General features: G+C 40.8%; 1 protein-coding gene across 3 annotated transcripts in view; it reads right to left on the bottom strand.

Moving 5' to 3' along the window:
- The window catches only part of LOC116396721 (catenin alpha-2-like), a 186766-nt gene that overhangs the window by 115016 nt on the left and 49250 nt on the right, over nt 1-22500 (bottom strand). The gene's annotated exons all lie outside the window — the stretch shown is intronic.

Genomic DNA, 22500 nt, shown 5'->3' with positions numbered 1-22500 from the left:
GCCCACACTGGCCCGGGAGGGGCATTAGTGTCTGATTGATTGACCTTAATGACGAGTGCCTGACTCAGGGTTTAGGGTTTGGCCTTCCACTGTCGCACAATAGAAGGGATCTGAAACAGCAGAAAAGGCTGATTGTGTGGGTGTGTTAAATAACAGTTGATTAGTTCAATCACCTTAAATCAATCAATTATAAATAGAGAAAAATAAATCTACAAATGAGTGGGTGCATGTGAGTTTATTTACAACTGTGATGGTGTGACTAACAACATTTAATATTGGCATACACAGTAATATCCTCATGCCATCCCATCAGTGTGAGTCATTCTAGGTTTGTGCTGGATAGAGCCTTTCAGGCAAATCAATTTTGTTCATCAAGCCCAACACCACAAATTCCGTATTTGCCTTAAGGGGCTGTGCAGTCTGTACAGCATACAGCTCCCTCCGTCCTCGCTTGGGATATAATACAATTGGAGCATATTGTAATTCAAGTGGTACCCCTGGGTAGGCAATCTTATGGAAAAAATAAATAATTAACTGCAGAATTTGAAAATACAGCCCCAATACTGCAGTTCTCCCTTCTCTGTCCTATAAGCCCTTCTTACCAATACGAGCATGGGCATATGCATGCACGTCATCCAGTAACATGTACTTGTACTAGTTATTTATTTGATACATCATCACGATCGTTTTCTATGCAAACATGTGGGCTTTTTAGGCCTTTTAAGATGACATACTGTGACTCAAGGCTCTGGCTAGCTACAATAGTGGCAAAGCATGGAGAAACACTGTTGCTTCACCGTGTGCTTCTTTACATCCCATCATATACCTTGACAATGCAACAGGCTACAAGTGACATGCAAACAGCCGATCACTTGTTCGGTTACACCATCAACACATGGAAGAAATTGTTGCTAAAAAAACAAACATGTCTTCTCACCAGTAGGTTTTTTTTGTGTTTTAGTTTTTAAAGTTTTGCTGATATCAGAAAACCGTTGTGTGTAAATTGTGCAGGAAAATAGTCCAGACTAAGAGCGGTAGTACAATATACTTATTTCATCACCTTTTCCTCTTCCACTCTTCCAAGTACACTCTACTCAATCTACTACATCTCAAGAAACATCACACAGGCAGTCCATGATGGAGAGGTACTCAGCAACAATACTATATCACTAAACATCCAAACGGTACAAGGACATACCCAATGCAGTAGTGTACTACTTGCTAAGGATATGCTACCATGCAATAATACAAATAAAATGGTTTGTACCATTACCTCTTAAGATAAAAAAGTAATTTATTCCGACAAATTTATTTTTTCCTACATCTAGCCATTTATTTACCTTGTAGACCTCCTGAAGCACACTAAATATTTCAAGGGTGAGCTTTTACCATGGGTTTAGATTTTACAGTAAGCTAAACTGGGTAGCGCTGAATCTTTTATACATAAGAACAGTAGGACATCTGAGAAAATAGACCTCAATACATGTGGTCCGTACAGGACAACTTCTACTAAACTGTGCTGAATAAGTAAAGGACATTCTTTTGAGAAGATGCATAGCACCTGAAGGGTGAAAAGTACTTTCAGTAAGCTTCATGGGTCAACACACACAATGTGAGAAAAGACAAAAACATAAATCCATGTTTAATCCCTTTAACACAACAATAGGTAGAGGGACAGAAAGGAGACACACACAAAACTGATATTTCCTGGAGAAAACATGGTCATTCTCAAATTGCTTTTTAAACTCAAAATGGGCAACAATAAATGTTTGGTTTTAGTTACTGAAAAGGTAATCAGACCAAAAACAGCTTCAGAGTGATTTGGACCACGCAATCTTAATTATATCCAGTCAAACATTATTGTGCAAAAATTGGAGCCAACTGAACCCTGAATTGGCTACAATCAGTGTCTTATACTTGAGTGCTAAAAAACACACCATGCACCATTTACACCTTAAAACTACTGCTCTAACCATGCCAATTGCCTGGAGGACACTTATTGTCATCACATGCAAAGGAAAAGAGCAACAGCATTAGTGATTGTAGTGTATAAATACATGTTAACATGTAATATGATTAGAAACTAGACCAATGCTGAGCATGAATCTCCAAGTCAACACTAGTCAATACTGCAGCTAATTAGAAAACTACAGCCACACATACCATCTGATATGGTAATTGTTTGATAACAGCATTAGTCCAATGCTGATCGGTAATATCAACTAGTAGGGATAACCAAATTACATTGTATTGTTGAAATAAGCTCAAATCACAGCTTTGGAAATGAAGACACATATGTACACTAGCATACAGTGTATAGGTATAGTTCATTTAACCATACAATACAAATGAAGAACACTAATATCAGTAACACAGCCCAGATAATACGAATGTAGTAACTTCCAAGATGTTTATTAGTATACTGTACAGCAGCTCAAAGGAAATGTCTTGGTCTGTAATTGTCTTCCCTGGGCCATGGGAGGACTATATAAGAATTGAAGTTGAGTGGTATTGTCCTTTTTGTTGCAGCTACATGTTGCGTAGTAAACAAACATTGCAATGGAATGAATAGTAGCATGCCCTTTGGATGGTAAAAACACCACACAAATATCACATTTAAGCATTCTCAAATAATTAATAAAGCAAACAGCAGAGAAAGGAAAAGATGAATGAATTGGTCAAACAGTGTAACAAGCAGGAAATCAAACTAAAAGTGCACAATTCCTAGAATAGTGAGCGCACGGCCCAATTTCATTTACATTTCTACAATAAAGCCTAAACTTCTCACCCCTAAAACATGGGCACAGCCACATGCTTGCTGAAGCTAAGTTGAAGCATAAACAAGACTGGAATCACTGTACACGTGTTAATTAGAACTGCTCTTTGAACAAAGACCAAAGCCATCCCAACTGCAAACAGGGACATATTCAGTCAACAATCCAACTCTATTCTCCAGATGTCTCCGGCGTGTTTGAGAAATTACAGTATATGAATATTTTGAGCGGTGTTGTTTATTTGGGAATGAGGTGAAAGAGAGGGGAAAAACAGAGAAAGCGCGACAGATCCAAAAGCAGCCGCGCAACACACGGAATATATTTCCATAGTAAATGATTTGCCTTCACACACACACACACACAGACACACACACAGATTTAGAAGTGAGACAAATCGCAGTGGTCAGGACTTCTTGATTAATGATTGAACTTGAATCCTGCTGGTTTAATTATGTCAATTTGGGCTGTGACCTGCCTCATGTAGGCTATACCTAAGGGGCGATACCATGGTTCTGCATATAATCAACTTGATGAGGAAAAATAAATAAATAACTTTTAGTACAATCAACATAACATCAACACATTTTGTTCTCTGTGGGCATTGCTTCCTTAAAATATGGCTGAAGCTCAAATTCAAATGCACATTGTTTGAATGTTTGTATCATTCCAGGCGTAAACATTCCCTCTTCGCCAACACTATTCCTGTCTCATGCCCATCGTCCCCCTGGGTTTGCACTACTTGACATCTCATTGTTTTCCCCCTGTATGTCATTTGCCTCGATACATTTGCTCAAAAAGTGAAACAGTGATCACAGACAAAATGATGATGCAATTCACAGCAGTTTCAATGGAAGAGCAATATCTTTTTTTTTTCTTTCCTCTTGCCTGGCTCAGACATACTCTATATCTGCCCTGGCATGTCTGGAAACAAAATCAAGAAAGTGAATCCATCCATTGTCTGCATCTAGGATTCGTTATCAAGGCTCTATCATAAAAACAGCAAGACAAAAGTTGCTTTCTGATCTATTTGTCAGGCAGACTAAAGTACCAACTGAAGGTTACCCGTCTGAACAGATGAATCTCTGTGCCACATGATGAGCAGAGCATGAAGAGGTGATCAGTAAAACTGCGTGATCCTCAGCAGTGCTTCTTATGATGCTGAAGTTGTAATACAGCTAGTATTCAAAACTGTGTAGGTTAAATTATGAGTGTGTGCCCGAATGTTTATTAATGTAGCAGATGCGCATAGACAGAGTCATAAATCAAACAGTACAGTAGCATAATAAGGCCAACAAGGCTCCCCGCCTGCCCAGGTAATGGTAGCTGGAGCAGTGCCCAGTCTCTCTGGCTTTGGACGTTAAGTGTGGATGCACAGAAGCTTTGGGTTGGGGGGGGGGGGGTTGGGTCGAAAACAGTGTTTGGCACGAAATACTTGACAGCCTCCAATATTCAGTGTATTGGGTGATGGCATGGGAATAATATGATTTTTGTTTTGAGATTTTCATCTCAATAACACTAGACAAACAAATAATCATTGTGTTTAAAATGTCGGTTGTGATGTATTGAATATTTATCTCAGGTTTTCTGCCATACATATCTACTCAGAGAGACATTTTTGTTTTATTAAATGAAGCATTACATTTTCGTCCCTGTTTTCTTTTTGTGTCTTTTCAATGACGATCTGCTCTTAGCCCCCCCCAGAGTTATTCTGGAGTTAAAGCCATTAAGGCCAGTGAGCAAACTGCATGTCGAATGAAGCTTTTAGTGCAAGTTCAAGTAGCCAGACAATTATAATTCAAATTTCCTAATCACACTGGGTCTGAGCCTCTCAGTAATTATCCAGTGAACTCACTTCATGAGGCTGTCTTTCAACCAGTGATCATACCATGACATACTAACCTGTTGCATCTCTGTGCTGTCATTTAAATGTCTGTCACTTTACCCCTGCACTACTGCACCACCAGTGACAAAGAGCCATCTATGGCCATCCTCTGAAATGGCTGAGATTCATTAATTACCCCCATACACACTGAGGTAATCAACAGGTCAATGCCAATAAAACGTGGTATGCTAGACAAGCAGGAGCAAGTCACAAGTCCTACAGGGGGTCATTTGACAGCATGTGTCCAGTTGTTCAAAAGAGGACAAATACTGTGAGTTGTCAGCAAAGCGCACCCCCCCCCCCCCCCCCCCCCCCCCCCCACACACACACACACACACACACCCTTGTTTGATGTGTTCAGAAGATAGGTGGAATCAATGTTGCTGGAAGTCTGTGTGTTCCACCACAACAGGAAGTCCAGTTAATAACGAGATTATGACGCATTAGGAAGTTACAGAAAACAACAGCACATTTCACAAAAATAAAAATAAAAATCACAAAAATAAAAACTAGCCAAACTGATGTCTGTCAATGTGTGGAACACATTTAAATGATTATTGATGAATTGACTTGGTTTAAAGTGTACTCTTATAGCATGAAACAATTGCAATGAAATCAGATTTCTTACTACATTCAGACACTGTGTATCATTTGAATCATACTTTATTCTAGCAAGAAGAGCCTCACAGAAATGTACTTGAATCTCTCTGAGAATACAACTAGTACTACTATTAAGTACCTCAGATTTTTCAAAGGACATCATTATTTATATACCTTTGTGTTTTTGTTTACTCTATGCAGCCAGTGCTGTTTTGTTTCTACTTTATAAAAGTTCTTATGGTAAAAATAACCTTTTACCCGGTAATTAATAAGCGCCTCACAGAAGATAAAAGGTATAACAGCTATTCACTGAGTCACTGGTACCAATCTCCAAGTTGTATGTCCCGAAGAAAAAGCCATTGTTGCAAATGGGTTGAAGTGATTATGTTTTCCTTCTAACGAAAGCAAACAAGACAAAAGGCAACGAAGCACAAGGACAACAACTGCACATCAATCAGTCTTCTGAAATTCTGCAACAGAGCTCGAGGAGAGGAGGCGAATAACTGACCTCTAGCCCAGGTTTAGTGAGTCTGTGTTATCCATACGATTTTGTTACAGAAAATCCACACTCGCTCTCAGAACCAATCTCTAAATACCTGTGACAGAGGCCTTCACAGTTTAGCAGGGGCCAACATGTCAGCAAGTGAAAGTACTGATAGTGCCATAGCTGCCAGCTGCCTTCTACCATCGCAGCAAGAGCAGAAAAGGAAAAAAAAAAAATAATGCAATATTTTTCATTTTCTGTAGAACTCATCATCAGGTGTGACAGATCTCTTTCTCCACTAGCTCAAACCCCCCTGCAAAAAACACCTGAGTGCCCTTCACACATTAGCTACTAGGAACATATATAAAGTTGCTATTCTTTCATACACTAGGATCTTTATATTATACAGTTGCGTGACATCACCCCATAAGCCAAGGAGCTTTCTCTGTGCTGGTATTAACTCCCGGCTGTGACTGTCTACACCATAATGAGAGTAGCATTTGAGGGGATTGCATGATCTTGGAGTGGAGGGGGATGTAGAGTTTATGTCCCCTGGCTCTAGCTGCACAGCTCACAATACATGCAGATGTTGATGTTGAGTTCTTGCATTCTGGTGATGCCCATATACTGTAGGCGCCACAGAAAAGGAATGCAGAAATAGTGGATGACAGTTTATTCTTGGCTGTGGCCATAAGACCCAGTGGAGCTGTAGCGACTGCGAAAAGTAATAGCAAAGGTAAAAGGAACGTAAAGGAAAGATCCCATTTATTTTAAGGACTACAAACTGGCTACTTCCCCACTTCCACAGTTTGGTTTAGAGTTTTAATATTTATTTTGCACAATTTAAAAAAATAAAATTAAAATAAACAAACAACATAGATAAAGAATATCACATTGCAGGAAGAGGCAAAAAGCCAACTGGGCTTATTTGAAGCCTCCAACTATTTAATATTAAAATGTCACAATATTACAGAGAACATACGTATAATGAATGTGCAAAAGATACGACGTAAAATATTGTTGACAAGCAGTTTTTTTACAAGATATTAAATATGATAACAATATCAATACAAAGGAATATTGGCAATAATGGCAACATGCCACATCATCTCCAAGATAAAAAAAATTCAAATAAAAAAGAGAGACGTAAGTGAAAATGTATACTACCAGAGGTTTGGGAGGATAGTTATTGCTATCATGGATCACTTGATAATCCCCATTCATTAACCACTGTTTACTGCAGGTTTGGAAAAGTAAAGGTAATTAGAAATCACAGGGATGTAACGATGCAATTAACATTTAAATGATGGCTTCTTTGTCCTTTCCTTTGCTCTATGGGGGTAGCTGAGGAGAAAAGGGTTGGAGAGAAAAGAACTTTACTAATTACCCAGCAGAAGCTGGAGTAGACCCTCTCAATCGCTCTCTAGCGGTTACACAGACTGATGCCCGTGTCTTAATGAAGATTAAGACCACTCACAATACTGCAATGTGTCTGAATATCCACAGTGACCAGGGGAAATGATGTTACACACAGCAGGCACACATAGCCAGAGGTGTTGCCATGACACTGTACATCTCCTATTGTGCTATCAGACATGCAGGCACGCAGTAACGAGGGCTTTCACATTCAGTGTAGCTGCCGCAGCACAACTGTGTGTGGTACTGGGGGACAGAAAGGCATCAAACATTGATATACTTCTGTGTTTGTCTTACAGGGCCTGTGGGTGAAATGCTTGTCAGATTACTAGCAACAGAGGTCTCTAGATGTCAGGAACTGGTTGCATCAGCTGTGAATGGAAGTGTTCACTAAGTGGAGATTAACACGTAATGAAAAGTGCACCAGACATACTAGTTCTTATGTAAAATGTATTTGTTACAAAATATTAACACCAAACAACCCCCGGGTAACTGAACTAACTGACAGAACAGCCACTTAAGCAACCCATTTAGAGTGAGGAGAAAAAGAGGTAATACTTTATTAATATCTGATCTGATACACGTTCTGTTGCCGTTTGAAGTTTGATTTACTGCCCTCTTGTTGGTTTACAGTTTTAAGCCGGTTCCACCGCCGTCACTGCTGGGTGTAGCGTCACTGCTGGGTGTAGCGTCAGTGCTGGGTGTAGCGTCACTGCTGGGTGTAGCGTCACTGCTGGGTGTAGCGTCAGTGTTGGGTGTAGCGTCAGTGTTGGGTGTAGCGTCACTGCTGGGTGTAGTGTCGGTGTTGGGTGTAGCGTCACTGCTGGGTGTAGCGTCACTGCTGGGTGTAGCGTCACTGCTGGGTGTAGTGTCGGTGTTGGGTGTAGCGTCACTGCTGGGTGTAGTGTCGGTGTTGGGTGTAGTGTCGGTGTTGTCACAAATCTACTCTATTGCACCTGTACATCAATGCACTAGTACGCTAAAACAGTATGTTAGGTTGAGGACGTACCAACAAATCTTAGTATGTAACCAAAAGTACACAAACTGCATATTATTTCTGTTGAAATATTACAGTATGCAAACACGGGACAATACGTAAGCTTTAATAGCGCATAATTAAATGCGGCATGGACAACGTTTATAACGTACAATGGTGGACAAATATAACGCCAGTAACGCTTCAATGTAAGTGTAAGTATACGATTCCACTTTGTAAGGCGTAATACATATTTTAAAATTAGTTCAGCTGACAAGTCGTCGTTTGGTTATATGAGGTTGGCACGTGCTACTATGGTTACGTGTCCCCAACAGACAAGTAACTTCTCAGGAACTGACGCGGTAATTACAGTTCAGTGTGGGTCTTTTCCTACATACTGCTGTTTATTCACGCAAAAGTATGCTGAAAGATAGTACACATGTTGAGTGTGTAGTGCATCGTACGCCATTTCGGACGCAACATTTGAATTCATTTTCTTTTGATTCGATTTGTCTGTGCTACAGATGTTTTCTAGCAACCCGTTTAACGTTACTTACACTGAGACATTCCTGCTCTAGTGAGTTATTAGTTTGAAAGTCGCTGGTAGTTACTAAGACCTTAGGAAGGACTTAACACACACACACTTAGTGATGGATTTAAGAATAGCTGGTGAAACCCAAACCCTATAAAAATGTGTACCTGCAGTCGAGACTAACCCCATATCTGTAGCTACTACAAAATGCTATGCTATGTTTTAGTAATGATCTATGTTAGTTTGTTCAACATTTGTGAGCATAACTGTGTATACAGAAAAGAACAGAAGTTAGGAGAGAGAGAGCGTGAGAGAGCGCTTCGACACAGTCATGTTGGAGGAGTCAGGGCTCAGAGCTTTTACTAGCACGCCCTGGGGCGGACTGGCAGTCTGGAGTACTAAAACTTTTCCTGGTGGTCTGGCAGTGACAGAAGGAACGGAGATGCGAACAGATGAAATCATTTCTAATTATGTATCTTTCTCCATCAGACAGATTTGTCTCTTGGTCGCATGATCTCTTTTCATTACATTCTCCTACTGATGCATGGGTTAAAATGTTTCTCCTTTTCTGCTCATGATGGAGAAGAAATAAAGTCATTGGATAGAATAATAAACAATCTGTTGTATTAACTGTATGCAATAGACCATATGGTGCTGATACATCCCTGAGCTCGATATGTTTGCATCTTATATATTTTTTTATGTGTATTCTTCATCTGACGGCCCAACAACACAAAGACATGCCTCAGATTGGCAGCTGAATAGCACACAAGACACTTGTGATGCTCAGCCTTAGAAAAGCATTGAGTGGCCTTGTCCAGTTTCCCTTGGAGCAGAAATAAATATACAGATCCCCCATAATTGAAAACCGTGCAGGCACATGTGGACTTGCCTCAATTTGAATATGAATACGGTTCTCATTTCATTTTCTGCTATTTCAAATTCTGTCTAGCATAATGATAAACCCAAACCCCACATACTGCTGCCCCTTCAATAGCAATCCTTCTGCTGGAGACGGTCTCTGGTCCTCCCAATGACCCAGTCCCTTCACCCGTTCCCTTTTTTCCCCAGATCAGCTGCTCTCAAAATCAACACTCCATACAATGGCTTCTGGGACTTCACAAAAAAACATTCCTTCTATGAAAAATAAAAAGAATCCTGAAGGTGTGTTTCCTGTATACGTGGAAGAAAAGCAAAGGAAAGATTCCATACAATTCTCAGGCAGATCGTAAACTAGTCCAACATTAACGTAACGTTAGGAAAATGTTGATAAAAGGTTCTCATTCTGTGTCTATACCCTGGTCATCCATTTGAGCTGCAGAGCCTCTCAAGGTTACACCTGCAGGCTGACCTGAATGTCTGACCTTGTTGTGTACAGACATGATGTGACATGATGTACAGTATTCCCTTTTAGACTTCAGCTGTGGATATCGTGTCCCTTTCTGTTGTTAATGAGAGTAGTAGAAAAAAAGTAGTTTAGTTAAATCTAACAATGATTTGTTACAGGTTTATGTTATGAATGCCGAGAAGACCCAACTGTTAAACTAGAGGTGAAGACATATTAGGTCATTATTAGGAGGTTTTTGTTTTCCCTATAAGTCTCATATTGTCAGAGATTTGGTTTTGATTTTTGACTTCTCAACCTGTGATCCGTTTCAAAATGTGTTATACAACATTTCCTCACTTCTGTAATCAAGTAAAAATCACATCAGAGAACTCAGTACTTGCTGCTCCTTCACAATACAATTGAAGCTGTGAGTGACAGATCAGACTGGGGAGAACAGACCAAAAGTGCACGGTTGTTTGATCCCTCTGCCCCTCTTTCTTTATTGTTTTTTATATTTCCTACTCTCCTTTGCTGAATTTATTCCATACCTGACCAACAGCATATCCAACGTTACTCTTGTGTTCCTCTTTATCTCTGCTTTGCTATTGGTATTCATGTTATGTCAAATACATGCTGTTTGTTGCACTTTCATTCTGTGATATTGAATTAACCATATGAATATATATATTCATATATATATTCACTATATTGAATAACAACAGGGAGGCTCCATAGTCCAAACCAAAGTGGCAAACCGTATTATTCTGACAAAGGCAGTACAGGCCAGATCCACTCCTCTTCTTCTTATCTTTCATAATAAAAGCCCTAGACATTTACAGTACACTGTAATTGTTTACCAGAGGGATCTCAAATTCACCCAGAGCATTTTGCTTGAAGGAACTTATATTGCTTACAGTAGTTGAGGTTATTCAATAATTTACCTCAGACAGATTGCCAGATGTTGCTTTGGGTCAATAGTATCGGTAGTTGGTCCTCTGCCTGCACAAATCTATTCAAACCTTTTATTGAAAAATTGCTGCAACTGTCGCAAACTCGCATCGCTGCCTGTATGTAAAGTTTTGATGCAAAACAAATGCACCCCAGGTAGACATAACTTGCACTTGTTTTACAGGGTACATTTAACATCTGCCCTCAAGCAAAGAATTAAAATCAACCTTCTAACTTGCTAACGTTTACACGTTCGTTTTCATGGATGCTTATAAGATCTTAATTTTAGGAAAGCGGTCAGCTTCCTTCTCAAATTAAATGAACTTTGATAAAACAACAAAAAACAAATGTTCAAAAGGCAGACAGTGAGGCAGCAGCACTGCATGAAACATGGCCATGTCATTTGTACTACCAGACTGAATGACTATGACACACCACTGAACCTGCATTTAATATAATTAACGGTTGATGCAAAGGCGGGACAAAAGACAAAGGTTGGAAGTGAATTTGGAAATAATATTTTCTACATCACTCACTTTATTATTTGCAAAGCATGAAACGCTTTATATCAGTGAAAGCGCACAGTTTTCACACCGGCAAATTGCATTGTGGTCTTTAACTCAAGATTTACAGTCATTTGTTTGATGTTCAACCGTTTGTTTGGGTTTCACACGATTTGCTAAATGAGAAGGGATGTATGAGCAGAGCATTCACTAGTGAATATCCAACTGGGTATTTACCTATGTGTGGGGAGGGAATGGGGATGGCGAACAGGCAGCCAGTGGTCTTGGCAAGGGAGGCAGAATCATTTTCAAAAGTTCCTCATTTAACTGCTGCAGCTTTTGAAAGAAACAGAAGAAGCTCACAACCTCCAGCCAGAACATAATTGCCAATGGATGCCACTGAGGCTGAAAGTGAGGAAACAACTGCACACCATGGTGATGCACATACTGCGGATGCTTTAGTAGGTACCATTACAGTACGAGATTTAAAAGACCGGAAAAGGGATGGAGGCAAAAGATGTGGAACTAACAAGATGAAGACGTAATGCTGGCAAAGCAAGAGCATGAAACAGAGCAGCCAGTTCCATTGCTGCGAAAGGAAGTCTTGACAATGAAAGTTATGCTGATTAGAGGAGAGAATGAATCAGACAAAACACAACTATGATGTCATGTCATCATTCAAGGAGTATTTTCTTTTCAACTTGTGAGTTAAAAAGAAAATACCTCATATGTTAAACCTTAAGATTATCTTAAACTTGATGTCTCGGTACTGGGAACACCTCCTTGTTCTTCTGTCTGATGAAGCAGACTGCTTTAAACATGGTATCAAAAAAGGCTCCCACATTCACATAACTCGGACCAACTTTCAGTCAAACATTTCTTTGTCATTTTTTCCCCGAGTTGGAAATCAAAATAAATGAACCAGAGGAGAGGAACTGGCTTCACGTAGGATCTGGGAGAGCTCCGTCCTACGCGGCTGTACTTACTTCCTACATTATCTCAAAATGACAGCTAAATTGGCCTGTCAACAAAGCTACACTCATCTAAGCAACTTCACTGGTGCATTAGTGCTTCTTCCAAACATAGATCAGGGATATGGGGCATTCCGTTCTGGAAGCCACAGGGGGAAATTAGAGAGTGTCTAAGTGCTGCACTATTCAAACATGCAGTCTTGGCTATTGGTTGGTTTCACTTGTTGGTTGGTTTTCCTCGCCAAGCTACTTAAGTCATTTTTTAGGACTGCAAGTTGAGGTGAAAAGAAAAAAAGTAAAATCAAGCCCATTGCATCAGGGGAACAAAGTCCTGCTGAAGAATAGTAGCACACAGTTGATGGTGTGTTATTAATTCAAAGTCAGTACTTCCTTTGGCTACTTCAACTTCAGCTCCAGTAAGGGAGGTATATACAGTGTGTGTGTGTGTGTGTATATATATATATACATACATATACATATATACATACATATATACACCACAAATTTAATAACCTCCTGATCTGCCACCCCAAATCTGGAGCTCTTAGCTGAGTATGAACAGTCTTCTTCTATTCTACAGAATTTAAGCAGGTAACTTATGTCAGCCAACACTGAATTGAGGTGTTACTGCCACCTTAAAGTCCTGTGGATTACATGTCTTGAATGTGTGTCTGGTAAATCCCTATGGCAATTCCACAATCTCTAGGAGGATGAGGACTTATCCATCCCCTAAGGATACCACGAAGCATAATTAAAAAGGGTGCTACATATATGCTTAACAGTTTCAGTGTCCAATGCTGAATGAAGTACATATAGACATGCCAAATCACAGAAAGAAATGGCAGCTATAGTCTGTAGTGGATTTAAAACAGGTTTAATGAGGGTTTTTGGGGGTTTCCAAAATGTTTACACAACTGAATGTCAGTAGAATACTGCCTAAATATAATAAACTACTTTGCATTTCTATACAGTCAGACTTTGAGGTAGGGAGCTTAGCTTAGCAACATGGAGACTGAAAATCAGACAAACAGCTCATTTATAATCTTTTTCTTTCCACCAGGAGTTCCCTGCAGGATATATCTCTTTGCAGAAAAGCTAGCCTTTAACAGGACTCCGTGCTCGTGTGTTTGCGGGAGCATTCCCATGTTATTGTTAAGAGATAGTGAAAGACTGTGTGGGACGAAAAAGTGATTTCAGAAAGTCATCAAAACCTTCTGCAAAGTACTGTAGCGTTGTGTGGCTGCCAAGGATGGTCAGATTGACCTTAAGCAGAGATCCTGTCACCTAGCCTTGCTTCTCTGCTTGTGCATTTTACCTGTGTGATATTAGACACATTTGACCAGAGGAGAATTCATTCTAATCCTTATCCTTTGGTCCTATGGGCAAAATCCGTTACAATACAAACAGCCTGGTGTGTGTGTGTGTGTGTGTGTGTGTGTTTTTGCAGACAGAACATGTACTGTATAAACAAGAGCCAGCATGCCCCCGCATCGATGAGATTGAACCGAGCTGAGTGGGCAACCTGGCAGGTGAGGCTCTTACAGTGAAGACCTTGACTGGAATGCATGATAACTTGAAACAAAAAAAAAAGTAATTTGCTGCACCTACACAGAAATCAACTCCCAAGAGTTTTATGCTGAGAGAGGTGAGAAGGAAGATGCAGTGAAGCAATTCATGTTGGCTGTTGTTGCCATTTAATTTAGGGTGGCTGCCCATAGAGAGCGTGGTTAGAATAATCTCCTAACACACCGTTAATCATTTCTTTCGTTCCAATCGAGAATGCGAGCCAAGAAATTGTGAATTTTGCTTATAACATGCAATACTAGCGGAGATAAATTAATGCCAACCTCGAAGGTCTGGGGATACTTGAGTATGTATTGTTATGATAAGCCCTCTGATGTATTATGATAAATGTCCTGAAGTACTTTCACTGTGTTGTGAGCATTATCGAGACATGTAAATGTGAACTGCCAAAGTGCCTTGGCGAAACATCAGTCAGTCTAATCTAACAAGTATGAATCTATAACTGGAGATAAACAAGAAGAGCTGAGTAATTCCAGGAAGCTGCAAACCGAGCTTTATGGAAAAAGGAAGTGGAGAAGCTTATCACAGCGAGCCCAAGGCTATAAGCACCAACTGTAACTAGTATGGATTTCTAAAAACCTCTTGACCAACGACCCATCCCACTCTCCTGCGTCTCCCACATGCCTTATTGCCATCAGGATAAGGTACACACTGGCTAATTACTGTGCAGCAGCAAACAAACCAATAGTTCTCTATCTCCCTGGTCATGTCCCATTACTTCAGCTCGATTCCCCTCTTCATATTTCTCTTGACAAGTGCATCTGTCCATGGAGAATGAGGCAGTGTTTCAATTGGCAGGCAGAGGATGTTGTAATTTAGGGGTGTACCTCTGGGCTAACACATGGCTCAGCCAAGGTGAAAATGACAGAGGGAGGGGAGTTTTATTGAACTCAACGGGGTTCTTGTCAATAACACTGCCACTTGGCATCGCCTCCGATGCTGTTATTAATGCTTGGGGTCCGTGCGCATATGTAAATGACTGTGCATCTGTTTGTGTTCGACCTTCCCCGGAAAGAAACAGCGGGAACGATGATCAGGATGTACTCTTTCCTCTCTCCCAGTTTCTCACCGGCAACTGTGGAATGTGTTGAACACCCACGTGTTCAAGAACCAAATCAATGTGAGTCAAGGAGAGAGAGAAATCGGGGCAGGAGAGACAATGCGGAGGGAGAAAACAGCAGACCTTGTGTGTGTGTGTGTGTGTGTGTGTGTGTGTGTGTGTGTGTGTGTGTGAGCATGCGAATGTATGCAAGAGAGGAAGAGGAAAGCGGGAGAGAAAGAAGAGAGAGTCTGAAGTGAGACAGCAAGGATAGGAGTGCACAGATTGATATAGCAATTACCAAGAAAGCTATCCCTCAGTTAGGAATACATCTCCATACATTAGAGCAGGGCTGCTCTCCAGCCACTGTTTCTCTGAGGTTGGCTCGGCAGCGTCTCATACACAAAAGGGGCACGCAAAAAGGTCATCACTGTGCACACACTAACGATGAAGAGCCCATCTATCGTGCATGTTGTTCATACCACCAGAGAAAGAAATCCATCTTGTTGGCAAGGGAAGGCAAAACTCTCAAAAAGAACAGCAGAAGGCTATCTTTATAAACAGGCATATTGCACACAGACCATGTTTCTCCTCACTGGTCTGATGTCTGCGATGTTTATTGGAATGCCCATCTCAGCTGTATTTTAAGGGGTGTCTCAGAGCGTCATTCCATAAACATAAACGTGGTCAATTACCTTTCACTGCACAGATGGACGCATGCGGCATTTTGGAAAGCGACTTACACTTGGAAGCTATGCTTGCCACAGTGAGATTCAAAAGGACTGGCTGTCATGCACACTTTCCCTGAGCTAGCAAGTAAATCCGGTTATAGTTGGCCTATAATGTATGCAGAGAGAGGACCGGCATATGCTTGTGCAGTATGACTACAGGCCCTGCATTATATAGAAGAGAGTTTTGCATGAAAATACAATGCTGCTGTACCAAATGGGCTCGGAGTATGCGTGTAAGCATTTCAAACGCCTCTGTTGGTTCAAGACACACCAGATGATGAGAACAAAGAGAGAAAGGGAGCAAAGGAGGTAGAGTAAGACAGGGACGTGAGGGGGAGTGGAAAAAGTGCTGTGTAAATAACCCCCTGAAAAAAAGAAGAAAGAGTTAGAGGACAAGCAGATGGAAACAAAAACCGTGGTTAAAATGATCTAGTGCGACTTGGCTCTCTGCCGCAGGCTCAAAGCTATGCTATGCTCTGCTCGTGTATGCTCGTCTGCACTGTGTGTGAATGAAATGTGTTTTTGTGTGTGTGTGTGTGTGTGTGTGTGTGTGAGAATACAGTACTTACAAATCAACTGAGAACCATACACTGTGTTTTGATGTCAGATAGCTGGAGGTGTGCGAGTGATGTGATGACACATAGGTCCACTAACTGTGTCAGCCTTTCTTTGCAGGCATGTGGAGGAGAGAGGAGAAGCGTTACTTTGCAACGGATTTGGGCTGATGGGTCAAATTGGTAAGGCTGTATCTGGTGAACTCAAATACTGACTCTTCTTTGACGAAGCTCAATTCAAGGATATTCATTCATCAGACCATCGAAAAGCATCAGAAGATAGCTTCCGTCTCATTATGGATGAGCCAGAGTGAAAATCTCTGTATCGAAGGACTTGCAGGAAAAAAAGGATAAAAATGGAAAAACTAGAGAGAGGGTGGGGAATAGAGAGCGGGAGAGGATGGACGAGTGTTGAAAGTAATCAAACACTGCCATCTGCTGGTCCTGGTATGAACATACTGTGTACTTTGAGTCTGAAGCTTAGGCAGTGGAACAGCTGCACCTTTGTACCACCTGTTTGCAATGATCCAACTCGAGCATATGTGACGCACAAAGGACAAAGTGCTGGGACAAATTTGACATAATAATACAGAAAAATACACCAAATGCATACAATGCAATTGTACAGCCCTGTTCAGGAAGATGCACATTTAATTTGCTGGTTGAGAGAGAAGAAAAGAGCTCGGAGGACGGGGTAATTCCATTTGATTAAATGACAATTATGTTAAAATTGCAAGATCCAAGGTTTGGAGCATTTCAATGGCCTTTCACTGGCACTCAACAGCCCTAACTTGGGGGGGGGGGACTGGAGGGTCGGTGCTATGCTTCTGCACACAATGCTGTTGTAACAGCCGTATGAGGGCAGTGCAGAGCAGTGGCCATGAGCTAACCAGCGAGGCCCGCTTACACAAACACATGACCTAAAAACATGCGTGAATGGCCCGGCTATGTCAGCAAAGCACAGAGAAGCCCGGATAACAACACACACAGAGGGAGAGCGACTTATTTCTCTGCTCAGGTAGACATTCCTCCGCTACATCTTTACATACAGCATGGTTGTTTGCTGCTATCTTAATGACCTGAATGTTAAATACACCTCCTTTACAACATCCCCATCTTCTTCCCACTCTTCCTGCTCATCTAATCGAAGGCAGCAGACAGCAGCAGCAGCAGAAGAATAAAAGGAAAAACCTTCTTGACTTATACCTGAACTGGCAGGGTTTTCCTTGCTCAGTTACGTCACCCGACTCATAGTGTATCTTGTATTCCTTGATGAAAAGGGTTTACAAGAAGTACTTACTTTGCTGCTGCTCACAAGCCGATACCTTAATGTGTGACACTTCAAATAAGAGTGCGAGAGTGGGAGAGACCAACAGAGTCACAATTTTTTAAAAGGCTGCTTCATTTGACTGTATAAAGATAAGGAGCCTCAAAGAGGGAAAATGACAGGGAGACAAAGAGAGATCTTTTGCATATTAAAATGTGCTCAGCAGTTACAAAGTGCGAGGGAAAGAGCTACAGTCTGTCTGTTTCCTTCCTGGATGTAAGTCCTCAGAAACAGATCTTACACGCGGTAAAAACAACTGGTACATAACCTGCATCCTAAAAAAAAAAAAGTTAATTCAATATTTGCTGAAATTAATTCACAACTCCACTGCTCTAGCATATTTTTTCTGTTCTGTCAATCCAATAGAATTGCTACACTGTGTATGTGTGCTGTGACCTACAAATCTGTGCCTGTGTGCCGACACACCCGTAGGGCCCTGACTCCATCTGTCCTCCCACTGAGCTCAGATCCCCAAATAAAGACTTTCATTGCAACATGACAGGGCTTTTCCTGCATAGCGAATTTAAAGGTGGCCATCCTCAAATTCTGTGTCGCCTTTACCAAACCATGCCGCTGTGACCGCGATAACAAAACCTTTCACACGACTCTCTCACTGCCAACTGATATTGGAACAACTGAATCAGTCCAGGGTGGTGCCTGGCGAATATACAGTGGATATGTGATTTTTAGGAAAAACCTAAAATCACATATTCATCCCTTGAAGCCAGTAACATTTCTATAGTGAACTAATTGTTGATATTACTGTAAAGTCCACTATTTCTGAGGGGAGGGGACATTCGAATAGAGTGAATTTGAACTGACGCTGACCTCCACTTTCTCTCTTAATAGATCTTGTACCTCAGAGTCCAATGTTGACTTAATCTAAACTAATCCTGAGTGTCGGTGAAAAAAAGAAAAAAAAAGTACAGACAAGGTCATACCCTCTTTCTTGTCTTATTCATAAGCTGCCCTTTCTGTCCCGCATTTGTGCCCTGCATTCAAAAATCTTGTCTAACCTTCTCTGTCACTGACGGTATAAGCTCAGGAGCAGCTGAGGCAATGCGCTCAACATCCTTGCCATTTTCATTTTAGAGGCATATGAGCCACAATCTTCCTTCAAAAACATACAGAGTCCTCAGGATGTCTGTCCTAATAAAGATGGAAAACAGTCCACATAGCAGGCAATCTATATTCTCAATGTTTTGTCCGTGTTGGTGTGCTGTTTTTACAGATGATTGCACGTTCTTGGCAGCGAGATACAGGAAATGAAAGGTACGCTGTGTTCTTTTCTTCAGTCTACCCAAAAAGGAATACTTGTTTACAGTGTGCTCACGATTATTTATTTCCTCAGTAAGTGTGAGACGAATATAAACTATTGTGATTGCTAAGACACACACCTGCATTTTCATGTCAGTAAATGTCTGAGGGAAAGATGCTGTAAGAGACTCTGTAAGAAGGAATCAGTCAAACCCAATAGCCGAAATGTTGACATCTGTTTGGCAACAACCCCCCCCCCCCCCCAAAAAAAAAACTGAAATCATCCCCAATACTAAAAGCCTCTTTTTCTGGATAGGCTGTGTCTATCCGAGTCTGATTCTGAGCTTTACTCAGGTCCGCTATCTACGCACACAACCATTGCAGAGGAGTCAAAGACTGAGTAACAGATCAAAACTGACTTAGGACAGGGAGCAGCACCCCAAAACTGATAAACGCAATCATCCAACTCTGAACTCTATTACTGAAAACAAAGCAAGCGCGCATGTGAGTGCTCGTGGGTTTGAGTGGATGGAAAGACGAAAGAAAAAGAGAGAGTTTGACATCTGGAGAACAGCGTATAGCTGCCCCCGTTGTATCATTTCATTACAATAACATAAATCCAACATCATATGCGCCATCGTGTGTACAGAATGTGTGCATGTGCTTTTCCACCAAACACAAACGACGTACGTGTGCAGAAAACACTTAGCATGCACAGTCGTGCACATGCATAAAGTCCCGCAAGTGCCATGCCTCATTGTTGAGCATATCAGGTCATTACTATTCAGAGAGGATCTGACCACAGTCTGTGTCTCTGTGGTAAGTTAGGAATTAAACATGCACCAGCTTCAGGCAAGCACAGAGGGCTAAGCAAAGGGCAATTTGTCTCATTTAACTGCTGCCTGTCTGCCGAATGGAATAAAATGATGCAGGTCCTTTGCTTTTCTAAAAAGCTCCACTGTTCTGAGTTGACGTGATGACGAAAGGCCACGGCCTGTTGTAGAAAAACAGGATAGCAGCTTCAAAATAAACTAGGATTTAGTTATTCTCAAAGCGTCCCGCACTAAATAGCTTTTAGTTGTTCATCTGCTACGTCAGAGTCTATGTTTCACCCTACTATTCTGACATGTCTCCTCACAGCAGCACCATTATGTTAAATGTAGCAGCTACTTGCAATTTGCAAACATCACCACAAGGGGTCACGCACGCATTGTGAACTAGCCACCTTGTGAACGGAACACATCAACAACACTGAAGAGCAGCACATTTTTCATAGACTGTGTTCATCCTCCAATATAAAAACAAAGTATTGTAGTTTTAAGGGCATACTAAACAAAGCAAGACAGACGAAATACACATTTGGCGAGACAGAAAAAAACACCAGGAATATATGTTAAAGTATGCTTAGGGTTAAATGCAAGCTTATGTTAAGATGATATGTATACATGTGGGTACAATATTCAAACTACAATATAATGTCTTTTAAGAGTGTGTTTAAGTATTTTGACTGTTTGATACTTGACTGTGTCATTGACCACAGCATTATATTACTGTACATGTGACATTACATACCTTCAAATAAATACAAATTGTGGTTAGTAAGTCATGAACAAAATGACTTCAATGAGGAACGTCTGTCCCGTCTCTAACTACAGATGCAATCAGAGCATTTACTGCAAAGCATTTAGAGATCAAGTACCTTAACAACTTCTGTTTCATTGTACTTGAGTTTTGCACATTTAGTTTTACTCATGCTACTTGTTTATTGTTTCCCTTCTGTCATCAAACCGTCAACATTTCCTTCATTATAACACATCCTAAAGGGACAATGATTTGTAGTCGTCGGGCGACATTTAAAGTTGGCCCCTCCACCCCGGCTCAACGACAATAGAAGGCCACGCCCCCTGACAGCAGTTATAGGGTGCCGACCAGAGGCTCTTGTTTTGGTCCGAGTTTTGTACACATCGCATTTGCGTTTTTTCAGCGCTGTGTCACATTTTCTTAGCTTCCACTTGATTAAGTGCTAAACATATGTCACCTGGTTGCTACATTTGTATAGATGTTAACGTCAAGGATTGTCCAGAAAACAGCAAAATAAGAAACTACAGGCTAGGGCAGAGTCTCTGTCACCACCCACTTCTATTGGGTAATACGTAATGATTGAGAGAGGCGCTTTTTATATGAGTCTATACACTGTTTCTATAGGAATATCCTTCTTATTTTGCCTAAGAGCATGGGTTTATTCATCAAATCATCAAAAAATGGTATTGAATCTAAAAATGTGTGTAACATTACACAGCCATGTCCACTAATCAGTGAAACTCCGTGGTCCGATTGTTCTTGTAAAGATACACATCTTAAATATTCTTGAGTATCACCTGAAGACTCTGTGGCAGTTTATTAAGTAAAAGTAAGAGCTAAAAAGGAGCAAAACGGCAGAACATATTCAAGTATATTACTGTCTCAGAACTGGGTATGGTACAGCTGTGTTCAAGTAAGCAGATCATGTGACATGTGTCAGTCATTAACAATAACAACTGGGTTTGTAACAAATAGCCAATCTGATCCTTCAGACAGATCCAGAGTAGATGATGTGAAGTAAAAATGTTTCACTATTGATCCTGGTAACGATAATAGGCAGCCGCAGTTTGTAGCAAGTCCAATGATTTAGTGGGAAAAGTCTCACAATAGATAAGACTGCTTCTGCTGCCAAGCACCAGTGAGAACAGTGCACAATACTGAATGTGCTATCAGATGAAATATCACAAAGGTGCAGTGGGTCTGGTTTCTAATGAGACAAGAAGCATTACTTTGCAGCTAGAGCGGGGGAAATGTCCTGAAATGGTCATTATATCTTGGAAATGATCCACACAGTGTGTGTCTGATGTGTTGTATGCTGAGGCAATAGTATAATGGGGTCTTCAAATGGAAATGTGCAGCATTCAGGTTGCTCCGAATGTGTCAGCTAAATGTCTAGAATCTGTATGTATGCAAATAAATTTTCTTTGTCTGATCATAACACAGGTTAAAGCCAAAATAAGGCTGAGGAACATTTACAACATAAATCAAAGTACTATTCTCACCCTGAAACAGTGGCCTAAGAGTACTCCTGCTTTTCTATTCAACGAGACACTTTTGGATTCACAACACATTGTATTGAGGATGTTTGTAATGAAAAATGGCAATGATCAACATCCTGATCCATCATCCAAAACCAGTTTAACGTCCTGACCTGTAGAAACACGATCACATAAACAGCAAAACGCTACCAGCTTTGAACATACCAATAGTTCACCATCAATATATAACCACTAGATGGCAGCAGTGAATCATAGCTATGGAGAAAGCTGGAAATTGGTGAGCCCCTTTATTTAGGCTATATTCTCTGTCTCTGTTGTGTTTTAAGTACCAGGTGCTATAATTTACTCATGCAGCACGTGTCACATGTGCGTTCAGCAGTCTTTGTCTCTGTGCACTTTAACATAATGGAAATCTAGGTGTGGTCATCAGAGAATTGCGCTCAACAATGCTCATCACTGTGCTCTCAGAGCTGGAATATACCAGGAGTGTGAACATATATATATACATATATATA

This window comes from Anarrhichthys ocellatus, unplaced genomic scaffold (assembly GCF_004355925.1).
Source record: "Anarrhichthys ocellatus isolate YVR2014 unplaced genomic scaffold, GSC_Weel_1.0 scaffold58, whole genome shotgun sequence".
Lineage (NCBI taxonomy): Eukaryota > Metazoa > Chordata > Actinopteri > Perciformes > Anarhichadidae > Anarrhichthys > Anarrhichthys ocellatus.
Note: the sequence above shows the minus strand (reverse complement) of the source record. Positions and strands in the feature narration are given on the sequence as shown.